The 13,090-nt window shown below is 40.3% G+C and overlaps 1 protein-coding gene and 2 long non-coding RNA genes across 4 annotated transcripts in view; 2 read left to right on the plus strand and 1 right to left on the minus strand.

Moving 5' to 3' along the window:
* The window catches only part of LOC309704681 (uncharacterized protein), a 235,740-nt gene that overhangs the window by 211,783 nt on the left and 10,867 nt on the right, over nt 1–13,090 (plus strand). The gene's annotated exons all lie outside the window — the stretch shown is intronic.
* LOC309704722 lies at nt 3,097–6,024 on the minus strand. Of its 2 annotated transcripts, none has more exons than XR_014276331.1 (6): nt 5,741–6,024; nt 5,083–5,249; nt 4,494–4,626; nt 3,916–4,077; nt 3,604–3,771; nt 3,097–3,451 (listed from the first exon to the last, which is right to left on the minus strand). It is a non-coding gene; the product is annotated as an uncharacterized lncRNA (long non-coding RNA). The 2 variants fall into 2 exon arrangements; XR_014276332.1 differs by having other exon boundaries at nt 4,481–4,626; nt 5,741–6,023.
* LOC309704723 lies at nt 6,294–10,842 on the plus strand. The gene is made up of 4 exons (XR_014276333.1): nt 6,294–6,593; nt 6,880–6,959; nt 7,397–7,504; nt 9,511–10,842. It is a non-coding gene; the product is annotated as an uncharacterized lncRNA (long non-coding RNA).

The raw sequence follows: 13,090 nt of genomic DNA on the forward strand, positions 1-13,090 counted from the left end.
TTTTGGTTTTCTCTTAACCCTGTGAGCAAACAATGGTTTCAACCTCCAGCTAATGTGAAGACGCGCAGGGCGGGAAGCCCCGATCAGGTCCGTGGGGGGCTGACGATATGCAGAGGAGATGCATCTGTCTTCATAACGGCAACAGGCATGGTTCACCTTAACGGACCTGTGTGGGTGCACGTTGGTACTAGCACCGATCAGGAGAGCCCTGGAGTCAGAACGGTGGTTGTGTTTGAGTGAATGTCTCCATTTTGTCAATGTGATCTCCCGAACATAATTGTACACTGTTGGTCACGGAAAGATCACATCTGTTGTTACTACCCCAGACTGTACATGAAACCAAATAAAGTTTGTCTTGTACGTACTATAAACCGAGTCTGTGAACGTTTTGGTATTACACAGCACACGTACTCACACATAGCCGATGACACAGTCAAGCTGATACGCGGTAACCCCTTTGTATATTTCTTTTGTTTTATTTGACAAATGGTGATTGCAATGTCAACACATACAGTAGTGACAAGGATTGACAAGAACTAATATTGCACATAGAAACTAACATACTGCAGGTCGGGAACGTTGGAACTGCAGGTCGGGAACGTTGGAACTGCAGGTCGGGAAGGTTGGAACTGCAGGTCGGGAAGGTTGGAACTGCAGGTCGGGGACGACTCCAAACTCCGCCATGACCAAGACCAAAGAGCTTTCGAAGGACACCAGGAAAAGTATTGTAGACCTACACCAGACTGGGAAGAGTGAATCTACAATAGGCAAGCAGCTTGGTGTGAAAAAAATCAACTGTGGGAGCAATCATCAGAAAATGGAAGACATACAAGACCACTGATGGTCTTTTGACCGTGGGGTCAAAATGATCATGAGAACGGTGAGCAAAGATCCCAGAACCACACGGGGGGGCCTCACTATTGCCAGTAAGTTACTGGAATTACTGATCTACAGTATCTTTACTGTTGTGATGTTTTACAGTTCAACCACTTTACTGTAAACATATATTACAGTATAACAACAGCTTTACTGTAAATGTGGTTTACAGTTAGAAAGACTTACCGTGATTAAGTTTTATAGTATCACTGTACTGCAAATGTGGTTTATGGTATAACACTGTAATTGTGTACAGTATAATTTGTTTAGACTGTAATTGTGTTTTTACAGCATATGAAATAATATTAACATTCATATTCGATATAAGAACATTTAAAACCCTCAGATGGTCATAGTCAAAAAAGGGACCCTTTTGGGTCCCCTTGGATTTTTGATTCTCAATATATCAGTCATTTTAAAGACTAGTTGCATGAAACTTGGCTAGGATGTGCATTTTAGCATTATTTTTAAAATTCATTGATCCCCTCTATGGTGTTGTGTATAGTAAAGGAGATTCACATAAGTGTTACCATCTGTGGTCCTCGTACCATTTTGGGTCCCATTGACTCCCATTATAATCACATATTTTCGATATACTGTAATCCTGACATGTGATATTTTTTTTCTCGTGAATACCTAATGGATCTAAGCCTCAGGCTTCAAAATAAAGGAAAAATATGTTTTGGATCCAATGAGCACAATATTAGGTACAGCACCACCATAGACATTTTCAGTGGTTTTGAATGCAGGACATGGTTATCTTATTATGCAAAATACATGACAATAAAACAGCTGACCACCATAAAATAGTCTCGATGTAGTGGAACTGATATAAGAGAGTGGTGTGAATGTGATTGAGAATATATTTATAATATATATTACGGGTTTCCCCCCCAAAAAAATAAATAAATAAAAAATAAACAGGGGTCTTTATGACAATAAAGCCATAAAAACCTAAAAAAATATAAAGAAAATTATGAAAAACTTTATATCAGTGGATAGGTCTGAAGTTGTTTAAAAGATCTGATGTGAAAAAAAATTCATAAAATCCATTGCTATATCACCTTTTGGATGGGGACCATTTTGGGTCCCGAGGACCATAAAAGGGTGTAAATTCTGACGACCATCCATTAAGAACAATATGTACGTCTCCCACAGTGTGTGTCTGACAAGGTGATCAGCAACACAGGGGCACCACAGGGGACTGTCCTCTCCCCCTTCCTCTTCACCCTCTACACCACAGACTTCAGCCACTGCACAGAGACCTGCCATCTTCAGAAGTTTTCTGATGACTCTGCGGTGGTTGGATGCATCAGCAGGGATGATGAGACAGAGTACCGGGCTGTGGTCGACTCCTTTGTCACGTGGTGTGAGCAGAATCATCTGCAGCTCAACGTGGCAAAGACCAAGGAACTGATCGTGGACTTCAGGAAGACCAGGAAACACTTGACCCCTGTTTCAATCCAGGGGGTCAGTGTTGACATTGTGGAGGACTATAAATACATTGGAGTACACATTGACAATAAACTGGACTGGGCTAAAAACACCACAGCACTTTACAGGAAGGGCCAGAGTCGTCTCTATTTTTTGAGGCGACTGAGGTCCTTCAACATCTGCCAGAAAATGCTGAGGATTTTCTATGAGTCTGTGGTGGCCAGTGCGATCCTCTATGCTGTTGCATGCTGGGGGAGCAGGCTGAGGGTCGCAGATGCCAACAGACTTAATAAACTGATCCGTAAGGCCAGCAATGTTGTGGGGATGGAGCTGGACTCCCTCGCAAGGTGGTGTCGGAGAGGCGGATGCTGTCCAAGATAAAGACAATGTTGGATAACACCTCCCACCCACTCCATGACATGTTGGTCAGTCACAGGAGCTCGTTCAGTGAGAGACTGAGATTACCCAAAAGCACCACTGAACGACACAGGAAATCATTCCTGCCTGTGGCCATCTCCCTGTACAACGCATCCACTTAACACACTGTTTGCTGCTACAACTACACATGTTTCTTTTCCAAATATTTATTTATAAGTGACTTATGTATGTATATATATATATATATATATATATAGTACTATTCTTAGTTAGCGTATTGTCTGTCTTGTCTTAATGTTGGTTTAAAATGGAGCACTGTAACAAAAAATAATTTCCCCCCAGGGATCAATAAAGTATTCTGATTCTGATTTACAAAAAACAATATAATTCAATAAAGTAGTCTCAGAATAGTGAATTAAACCAACATTTATTGTTGATATTTTTTGTTGATATTTTTTTAACAAGAAAAACATTTTTCAACTGAATAAAAACAATGTCAATAACCAAAATAAATAGAAGCGTACATGAAAACTACACAGTCCTTCACCTTTCTGTCTGATTTTTTTAAGGAAAACAGTTTTTCATTCCACTAAAAACAGGACAAACCCACCAGCATGAACATTAAATAAACTATTACAATTGTAAAACAAAAATCATTTACAAAATATAATAATTATCAGTGGGTCCCAGGAAATAGAATGTGACATGGGATTTAGATTTCCGTTACCAGGATGGTCGGGTTCAGCGTAGTCTTTATCACCACCTGTCAAAGACACATCATCAATATTCATGTTTGCTCAGGTTATTCACTTGTTCACATCTGTCTGAGATCATTCATACTGTTGTATGGATGTGTGTACAGTATGTATATAATTATCAGCTATGTAAAAGATATTATCATCTCTGTATTCTTACCTAGTTGGAAGTCCTCCATTCAAACTCAGAGAGCCGCTGGAGGAAGGTGGTGATCTGAGGGCTGATGCTTGTAACCTTCCTCTTTACGACACGACCTGTCTTGCAGCTTGTACCAAGTTTTGCAGGGCATTTTGTTCCCATGTCTGGATTGATCCTCACAAAAAGAACCTTTTAACGGAAAAAGGGCTGCTTTAATTTCAAAATTAAAACATACATTACAGCAATCACCTATATGTTTCTGCAACTGTAGTCAAGCTATCACATATATTTCATTCTTAAATGGTGTAAGCTTTAATGGTGTAAAGTATTTACCTCTGTATCATCTCCAGTGTGATGGACGCTGACTCCTGATACTCAAGGTTGAAAACGTAGTATGACGCAAAGAAGACAGCAAGGGTGCTGGCAAAGTCGGCTCATAAAATACCTTGCCCTCCAAACTGATCATCCAGCGGCTTGCAGACATGAAATTATTCCCTAAAAACAGACAAGAGTCCAATAAGACAATGTGCTCACCCTTACAAATAAGGTTTCCACAAGAATGCTGGATAGCAGGCCTCACACTGTAAAAAAAAAATAGAATCCACACGGTTTGCTGCTGTTTCTCTTATTATTTATTATGTCATGAAAATTATGATCAATTACAGGAAAAAACTGCCTAATGTTTTGGCATTTTGGCCTGTGCTGAAATGTTAGGCTGTTTTTTTTTCCTGTTGGTCATTGTGTATAATAAGAGAAACAGCAGCAAACTCTGTGTATTCTATTTTTATACAATATAAAACAGACAAACCCCTGTTAAGTAAGTTGTTGTGTGTACAAATACCACAATAATTACATAGATTTTTTACAAAAATATTACAAGAGGAAACTATTTATTTACCGAGCGCTATTACCCTTGGTGTGATGGGTAAGGTCATCTCTCTCTCAACAGACATCTTGGTGGAAAAAGCCTTTAAACACAAACACTGAGGCTACATCACACTGTCAGCGCAGCCAGCAAGGGCAGGAGGACAGCAATGTACCACACTGGGCGGGAAAAGACAGAGAGACAATTGTTAATTTAACGTTGCATTTATTTAACCCTTGAAAAATATATTTACATAAGTAAATAAAAGAAAAAAAAAACACACAACCCATCTTTTCGAGAATAATTCAACTAATTGCTCTTTTGACCAACCTAACACAGACGTTACATGGTTTTCCTATGAAAAAGACCCTGGAAGACGTTGTATTAAAGGAAAAAAAACATACTCCCCTTCCCACTTAAAAAATTAATAAATATTAAACTTAGGTTGGAGTTCCTCGCGCCACCAACCTAATGTCACATTAACTTTTTAATGTTGTGTACTGCAGCTCACACAAAATTAAATAAAGCAGGCTAACCTACATGAGCAAGCTCAAAACTGGATAAGATTGTTTTAGCAGTCTCTAATCCAAAAAAGAAGTTGTCTTTCTTTATTCTCATTAAATGTGTATTTTTACCTGCTGCTTAGTCAAACTCTCTAAGTTTGTGCAGCTTCCCCGCTTGAAAGGGATTGATGCATCTACCACAGGTGTTTAACTGGGTTTCACTCAATGACCAGGCAGATCTTTTGTTTTTCCTTTTCTTTAATCTTCTTTTCGGCCACAGTCAGCCATAGGTGAAAACCCTTTAAATACAAACCAAAAAACCCAAATACAAATTATGTTTGTTATCACACATCTGCAAATATTGTAAACAATCCCAAACACATTTTCTTTTTTTTTTTCCTTTTTTTTTAAAACACATCAATGCAGTGCATAAGCTTTGTAGTACAATATTTGCTTGAGTATTTTTAAATGCTCAAATTACGTAATTCACTAACAATTGTACATACACCTTGAGAAATACTGCTTTCTATTAAAGTGCTAAATTAAATAATCAATCTGCATTAGAACTTGAGCAGTAACAATAGTATTTATAACCAGCTTCTCTTAACCATATGCAAGCATTAACAGTCTTCCATATGCAGACCAACAATAAACAATGTTTACGAGCGTGCCGCTCGTAAACAGGCGACCAACTCACGACACAGTGCTAATGCTACATGCTAGCGGCAGCCGCGATTCTTTAGCAACTCACTTCAAAGTCTTTTACCATAGTCAGCAACCATTCCCTTACCGGCTGCCTCCCTGGCTTTGTAGATACTTCAGTTCCACACAATATTCATGTTGGCGACAACTTATTGAAGGAATTATACTGGGCTTTTCCCGAAAGTGGCACCTTCCTATTGCTTCCCAGTTCGCCTTTCTTTTTCTTCCCGACAGAAACCCAGACACAAGATTAGTTCCGCCCTCCAGTCTGTCACGTTTACGTTTTCCCTCAGGGCTCTTCACCCGGTTTGACTTGACAGTCATAGAACAGAAGCGCAGGAGGACAATGCACCACACTCGGCGGGGAAAAAAAGACAAAGACTGTCGTTGCGCCTGTGTTCCTCGCCCCTCCCCGTGTAAAATATATATCTAAATATATATTCAAATGAGAAAAGAAAAAAAACACACACAACCTATTTTTTCCAGAATAATTCAGCTAATGTGCTATTTCGACCAAGCTAACACCGATTTTAAGCCCTCCCACACACACACAAACTATACATGCTCTTAAGAATTAATAAACGAATATGTTAGGGTAGGAGAGTCGTTTTGCATTACCTTATGATGTCCCGTTTGCAGTTTCCACACAGAGGTCCAACAATAACAGGTGCAAAATCTTTTGTCCTCTCTCCTGTTAAACTTGGGATCGCAACCATGGGTTTATTTTGGAACTTTTATTTTGAAAATCCGCAGCGGAAGTCTGCTACTGGTAAACGGGCTACCCCCCTGCCTATCGTTAGGAGCAATGAAGCTTTCGCTGTGGTAAGTCCTCTTCGTCCGCTCTCACAGAGCATGAGTTTAAAAACATATTTTTTAAATCCTCATCCAGAGAGTTTTATTCACACAGCGCTGGAAAGAGAAGCTGACCAGGGGTTACACTTGTAAGTACGATTATATTCTGTGTTCATGTTAAGCATGTGATGTAAAATGGGTTGTTGACTCTCATATTTGAAGCCGGCATGTTAGCTGCATTGCCGATGCTAATTCATTGTGTGTTAGCATCAAGCTAGCGGGATTTGGAGTTAACATGTTTTCATTTATTTGTCTTGGTTATACCAGCTATAGTTCAAGTTGCTAAGTCTTCAGTCTGTATTTTGTAATGTGAGAAATATATTATGTTCCAGATGTATGTTTTAATATGTTTTTCTTATGTCTCTCCTTTTGAAGAACTGTTTATCTATCTGCCAAACTGGAACGTACAGGGAGGGCCGAACACACATAATACAGTAGCTGCTAATGTGTTAACGGTAGGTATAACTACTATCGCAATTTTGTTTTAAAAAAATACAGTAAGTAAATGTAAATAACCTTAATATACCCATAATGCAAAGCAATAATTAACTGTAGAAATGTTTTCAGGTAAGTTACTGGGCATTTTGTGGTATTTTACTGTGGAAAAATACAGCAAAGGTTAACAGTGCACATTGTGAAAAAATTTCGTACTGTAGTTCTTTAAATCGGTTACAAACATAGATTTTAGATGGAAGGAGCAGGATTTTTGTCCCATGCTTGTATATCTATTTCACATTTAAGCAGCGTCCCCAAGATTTTCTCAATTATGGCAGTTTATCCACAATTAGGGCATAAATTTATTACAACTGGAGAGACATGCTGACTGCATTACAGATTTACAATGTGGGAAATATAACATAACATAACATAACTCTCACCTCTGTATTGAAAGAAATGAAGCTCAACAGACCTGGCCTTGGAACTAGATGAAGCTGTCTGTCACGGCGGGGTGCACACCCGATGTGGAAACAGGACCCAAAGCAGATGATGACGAGGAGTAGTAAGTTTAAACAGAAAAGTGATCCTTTATTGAGATGACGGCAGGGAAAACCAAGAAACCAAAGCAAACTGTCAAAAACACTACGAAACAAAACACTAAGAGGTACTAAGACCTATAACTATAACTGTGGAAAACAGGCAAAGACGAAAAACTAAGGCTAAGGTCAAAATAATAGAACCAGGCTAGATAGGGCAAAAATAACTAAAATACACGACCCCAACAATGGCATGCAGAAAACAAAGGGCTTGAATATATAGATGACTTAATGAGGTTAAAATTGAACATATGTTATTCTGACAATGTGTTCTTCGTTCATATTCTGTCCTGTTATCCCTATTCACCCTAATGACAGGACATAAACATAATGTCCTGTCATTAGGGTGATTATATTTGGAGAGCATTTTCTCATTATCATTATAACAGCTGGGATCATTACGCCAAAATAAACAAATTACACATCCCACCGCAGTCAATTATGGGATGCATAATGTAGTCTGGCTGTGTATATGTATGTATGTATGTATCTAGTATAGATAAGAGGGCACTGTTGCCCAAAGGTAATGACTCATAATCAGAATCAGAATCAGAATCAGAATGGGTTTATTGCCAGATGTTGAGGTTTACAACATTAGGAAATTGCTGCGGTGCTTCAGTGCAGACAATAAGAATTAAAGTGCTATGTAGAAAGAAAGATATGTGCATGAGATATACATGAGAATAAGAATTATGAGTGCTACGTAGAAAGATATATACATGAGTGCAGGTGGTGATCAGTGCCAAACATGAAATGATGAAGTGACACAGCGTAGGGTCATGTGTTAGTGGCGGGGACAGTCATGTGGTTATTGTTCATGTGTCCAACAGCAGAGGGGAAGAAACTGTTCTTATGGCGAGAGGTTCTGGTGCGAATGGACCGGAGCCTCCTGCCTGAGGGGAGCAGGTCAAACAGACTGTGTCCAGGGTGAGAAGGGTCAGCTGAGATCCGGGCTGCACGCCGCAATGTCCTGGAGGTGTACAGGTCCTGCAGAGATGGGAGTCTGCAGCCAATCACCTTCTCAGCAGAGCGCACAACACGCTGCAGTCTCTGTTTGTCCCTGATAGTGGCTCCATATGCATTACAACACTGAGTCCTTCCAGTGACGTGCATTTGATGTCATTATGCTTGGTGTTGATAGAAATACTGAAATCTCTCTAAGTGAAATATTATTGTGTCCCGGGTTATTATGCTTGAATAATTGCTCTGCGTCAGAACAACCAGCTGCTGCGAATGCAGCAGTAAAGAAAATATGTGTTTTTCCTTCCAGTCCGATGGAGGATAAATCTTAGAAAGAGTAAAAAGCAGTTGAACGATAATTTGAAGAAAGAAAATCCAGATTCTACCAGTTTCAGGCTTTGATTTGCTCAGGGGCAGTTGACAGCAGATCGACAGGGCCTGGCTTCAGACACGGTCAGCGTGAAGCAGAGGCTCGTGTTGGAGGGGCGGGCTGAGTCCGTTTGAAGTGTGTCTGTGTAAAAATAGCCGCTGCAGCCGTTTTGCGCGCCCTGGCCAGGCATACCAACCTTGGAACCAGGTGTACCTCCAGCCAGCTCGCAGGAGGGATCATGGGAAACAGTTTAGTTGCACATGGCACATCCAGGGCACAGCTACCTGCTGCACGTGCTTATCATCTCACCCACAGATGTGGGTGTGATGTGAACAGATGTTCACTGTGATATGTAAGACAGACATACAGTATCATAATATCGCAGCCTGTTTGCATTAAAACTCTCCTCTCACTGTCATTGGTTTAGCTTGAGGTTTTCAAACTGATAAGAAATAAATATACTGCTGTGATATAAGACAGACATACAGTGAGTGAGTCAGCCAAATACATAAAATTAAACATGGCTGATGTTATTCCAGGTACACACGTACCACAGACTTTTTAGGCATGTGTGAAAAGAGGTGTGCTCACTTCAGTCAATCAATCATACTATGTGTATTCTTCCCTTCGCTTCCCTCCAAGACATCTACAGGAAGCGGTGCCTGAGGAAAGCGGGGAGGATCATCAAGGACTCCAGTTACCCCAGCCATAAACTGTTCAGACTACTTCCATCAGGAAGGAGGTTCTGCAGCATCCGGTCCCGTACAGCAGACTGAGAGACAGCTTCTTCCACCAGGCCATCAGACTGCTGAACACGTCATAGACACCTCAGCTTCACTACTGGAACTTCAACATTATGCACTCCACACTGTATATAAATGCCACTTGTTTTGCACATATTCAACTCTGTATATTCTATATATTTTATTATTATTATTATTATTATTTTTTATTATTTTTATTTATCTATTTTTTACTATTTAATTTGTAAAAATGTGTATACACACACACACACACACACACAGGAAAATATTTAGTATACACATCCAGAAATGCATACACTATTATATATTGTACATACAGTGGGGCAAAAAAGTATTTAGTCAGCCACCGATTGTGCAAGTTCCCCCACCTAAAATGATGACAGAGGTCAGTAATTCGCACCAGAGGTACACTTCAACTGTGAGAGACAGAATGTGAAAAAAAATCCATGAATCCACATGGTAGGATTTGTAAAGAATTTATTCGTAAATCAGGGTGGAAAATAAGTATTTGGTCAATAACAAAAATACAACTCAATACTTTGTAACATAACCTTTGTTGGCAATAACAGAGGTCAAACGTTTACTATAGGTCTTTACCAGGTTTGTACACACAGTAGCTGGTATTTTGGCCCATTCCTCCATGCAGATCTTCTCGAGAGCAAGCTCTTTGGTCTTGGCCATGGCGGAGTTTGGAGTCTGACTGTTTGAGGCTGTGGACAGGTGTCTTTTATACAGATGATGAGTTCAAACAGGTGCCATTCATACAGGTAACGAGTGGGGGACAGAAAAGCTTCTTACAGAAGACGTTACAGGTCTGTGAGAGCCAGAGATTTTCCTTGTTTGAGGTGACCAAATACTTATTTTCCACCCTAATTTACGAATAAATTCTTTACAAATCCTACCATGTGGATTCATGGATTTTTTTTCACATTCTGTCTCTCACAGTTGAAGTGTACCTCTGGTGCAAATTACTGACCTCTGTCATGATTTTAAGTGGGGGAACTTACACAATCGGTGGCTGACTAAATACTTTTTTGCCCCACTGTATATTTATTAGTTTCAGGTTGGCCATTCTTGTATTTTGCTCGTTTGTGTTGTTGTGTTTGCACATCTCTGTTGCTTGTGGGGTTCGCACACAAGAATTTAACTCGCATGTGCTGTGCCAGTGTGCCTGCACATGTGATGTGACAATAAAAGTGATTTGATTTGATTTGATTATTCTTTGACAGACAACAGAGCACCAATCAGGCTCTCCAGGGAATCCCAACAGTCAACAGGACCCTTCACCATCATACATCCCTCTTGCTGTAGGCTGTAGAATAGATCTGTAGCTTGGTCTCAAGAGCCGAACAAGAAATATTGTCATCAGTTATAGTCATGGTTGAATTGGGCTATAGCCTCTGTCCAGGTCCACCTAAAGCAACAGGTAAATCTCATCTCATTGTTATTCTTTCATCATTGCGCATGCTCACATAGTTTTCATCCTGGATTTTAACTGCTGATGAGTACTTAGTAACCATCAGTAACTCCCTTTCACACATAAAGAAAGGTGTCGGAATAACATACACGTTGAACCACAGACACATAAGGAACAATAGTCATTGCATCTTCAACACGACTAGTACCAGCTACAAGTTGTATTCAGTTGTATTATTTTTGTGTTATTTTCTCCCACAAATTTGCACATTTTTATTTTTGAAGAATTTGTGTTTTTGTAAGTTTTCTATTGCTAAAATCAGGTCAGTATCTGCAAATCTGAATTCAAGAATAAAGAATGACCAGAAACTCTGTGGTCAGGTATTCCAGATTTGCACACAGGTACTATAAACCTGAAGAAGGCCAGGCTACTGCTATGCAGAAGGGAACTGTAAGGACCTGATGGGAAAGGAGCAGTGTTAGACAAACAGCAGTCTGGTATCCAGGTTACACTAAAGGAAAGGGGTCGACAGGGATTGAGAGGCCCTGTTGTTAGAGGATGACTTCAAGTAGATCCTTTTGTTGAAGAGGATTACCCTTATTTCATTCCTGACCGATAACTACACTTATTATATTCCCGCAAATCACACGCATGCAGTTCTGCATGGTAGTGAAACCAAAGCACGTGCAAGGTTTCTGTGTCATAAAGACGCACATTTCAATAACAGACAGCTGCATGCCAAGGTGCTTCGGTGAAAACAAACACTCTGTGCCTTTCTGTTGGCGGAATCAAATTTACCTTGGACGGCAGCTGTTTAACTGGCGTCAACTTTACCACTTTTGTCACGAAAATCTTCAACATGGCTCAAAAAGAATACAAGTAGCAGCATTCTCCGCCTGCCTCTTTCTTGTATATGTGTCTGAAAGCCAGTGTTTGACTGTGTGAAGAGGCGAAAGGCCTACTGGTGGAAGGGGTGGACCTAGAGTGTGGAGTGTCTAGAATTCTCAGGAAATTTAAAGACGACTTCTTCAATTAGTTAGTATGTTTGGTATCAACAGTTTGGCCTCTGTATTTTTTATTTAAATGAGAGGAGACAGAGAGGTTAATGACAGCACTCTGACTTTGTTAAACAATAACTCAAGTCTGGAACCGGATAGTTTTCACTTAAATTCAATTCTGACAACATAGCACCAAATCACAACAGTTGCCTCAAGGTGCTTTATATGGTAAGGTAAAAGCCCTATAAAGACAAACCCTCAACAATCAAGCAAACACCTGTATGAGTGAATACCTGGCAACAGTGGGTATTGACAGTGGGAAGAAAGAAACCTTTTTAAACAGGAAGAAACCTCCACCAGCAAAAACCAGGCCGAGGGAGGGCAGCCATCTGCTTTTCCAAAATAAAGTGATGTAGAAAAGTTAGGAATAGGAAAGCGTAAAAAGGCTGAGGCTTTCAAATTGTACATGAGCTGTCTAATGTCCATACAGAGCATTTTGGCTTTAAATGAAAAAAGCTTAGTCGGTGGCTGAGCTTCAGCTCATCTTTATTGTCTAAACGTGAACAAGAAACAGAAAGTTTATTTGTTAGTAGTGGATAAACTTTATCATTTAACAACAGGTGTATGTTAAGTTTCACTGCTTTAACCTTGCGCATTTGTAGGTGAGTTATCTCAACTTTTTTCTCAAACAAGGCATTTCTCTCTCTCTCTCTCTCTCTCTCTCTCTCTCTCTCTCTCTCTCTCTCTCTCTCTCTCTCTCCGACCTACAATGCTATTCCCATGCGGCGTACCAGGCGGCCTCTGCTGGTCGCGCGCCATAGAGCCTGCGTGAAAACGCAGGTATTTCAACTAGGAGGATCTCTGCCTGGGTAATGCCATTAGGGCCGCCCACGACAGGGGGGTGCGTTTTTAAAACGCCCCCCTGTGGCTGTATATTTTTTTACAGCGTGAGGAAAGCTTTGGCGTCGAGGCGCTTGTTTCCGCTTAACCCTTGTGCGCCCGCCTGTTCTCGGGGCGTGGGTCGTGGTGACCCCCCGAGGTGT

The sequence above is a fragment of the Aulonocara stuartgranti genome (assembly GCF_965226115.1).
Source record: "Aulonocara stuartgranti genome assembly, chromosome: 4".
NCBI lineage: Eukaryota > Metazoa > Chordata > Actinopteri > Cichliformes > Cichlidae > Aulonocara > Aulonocara stuartgranti.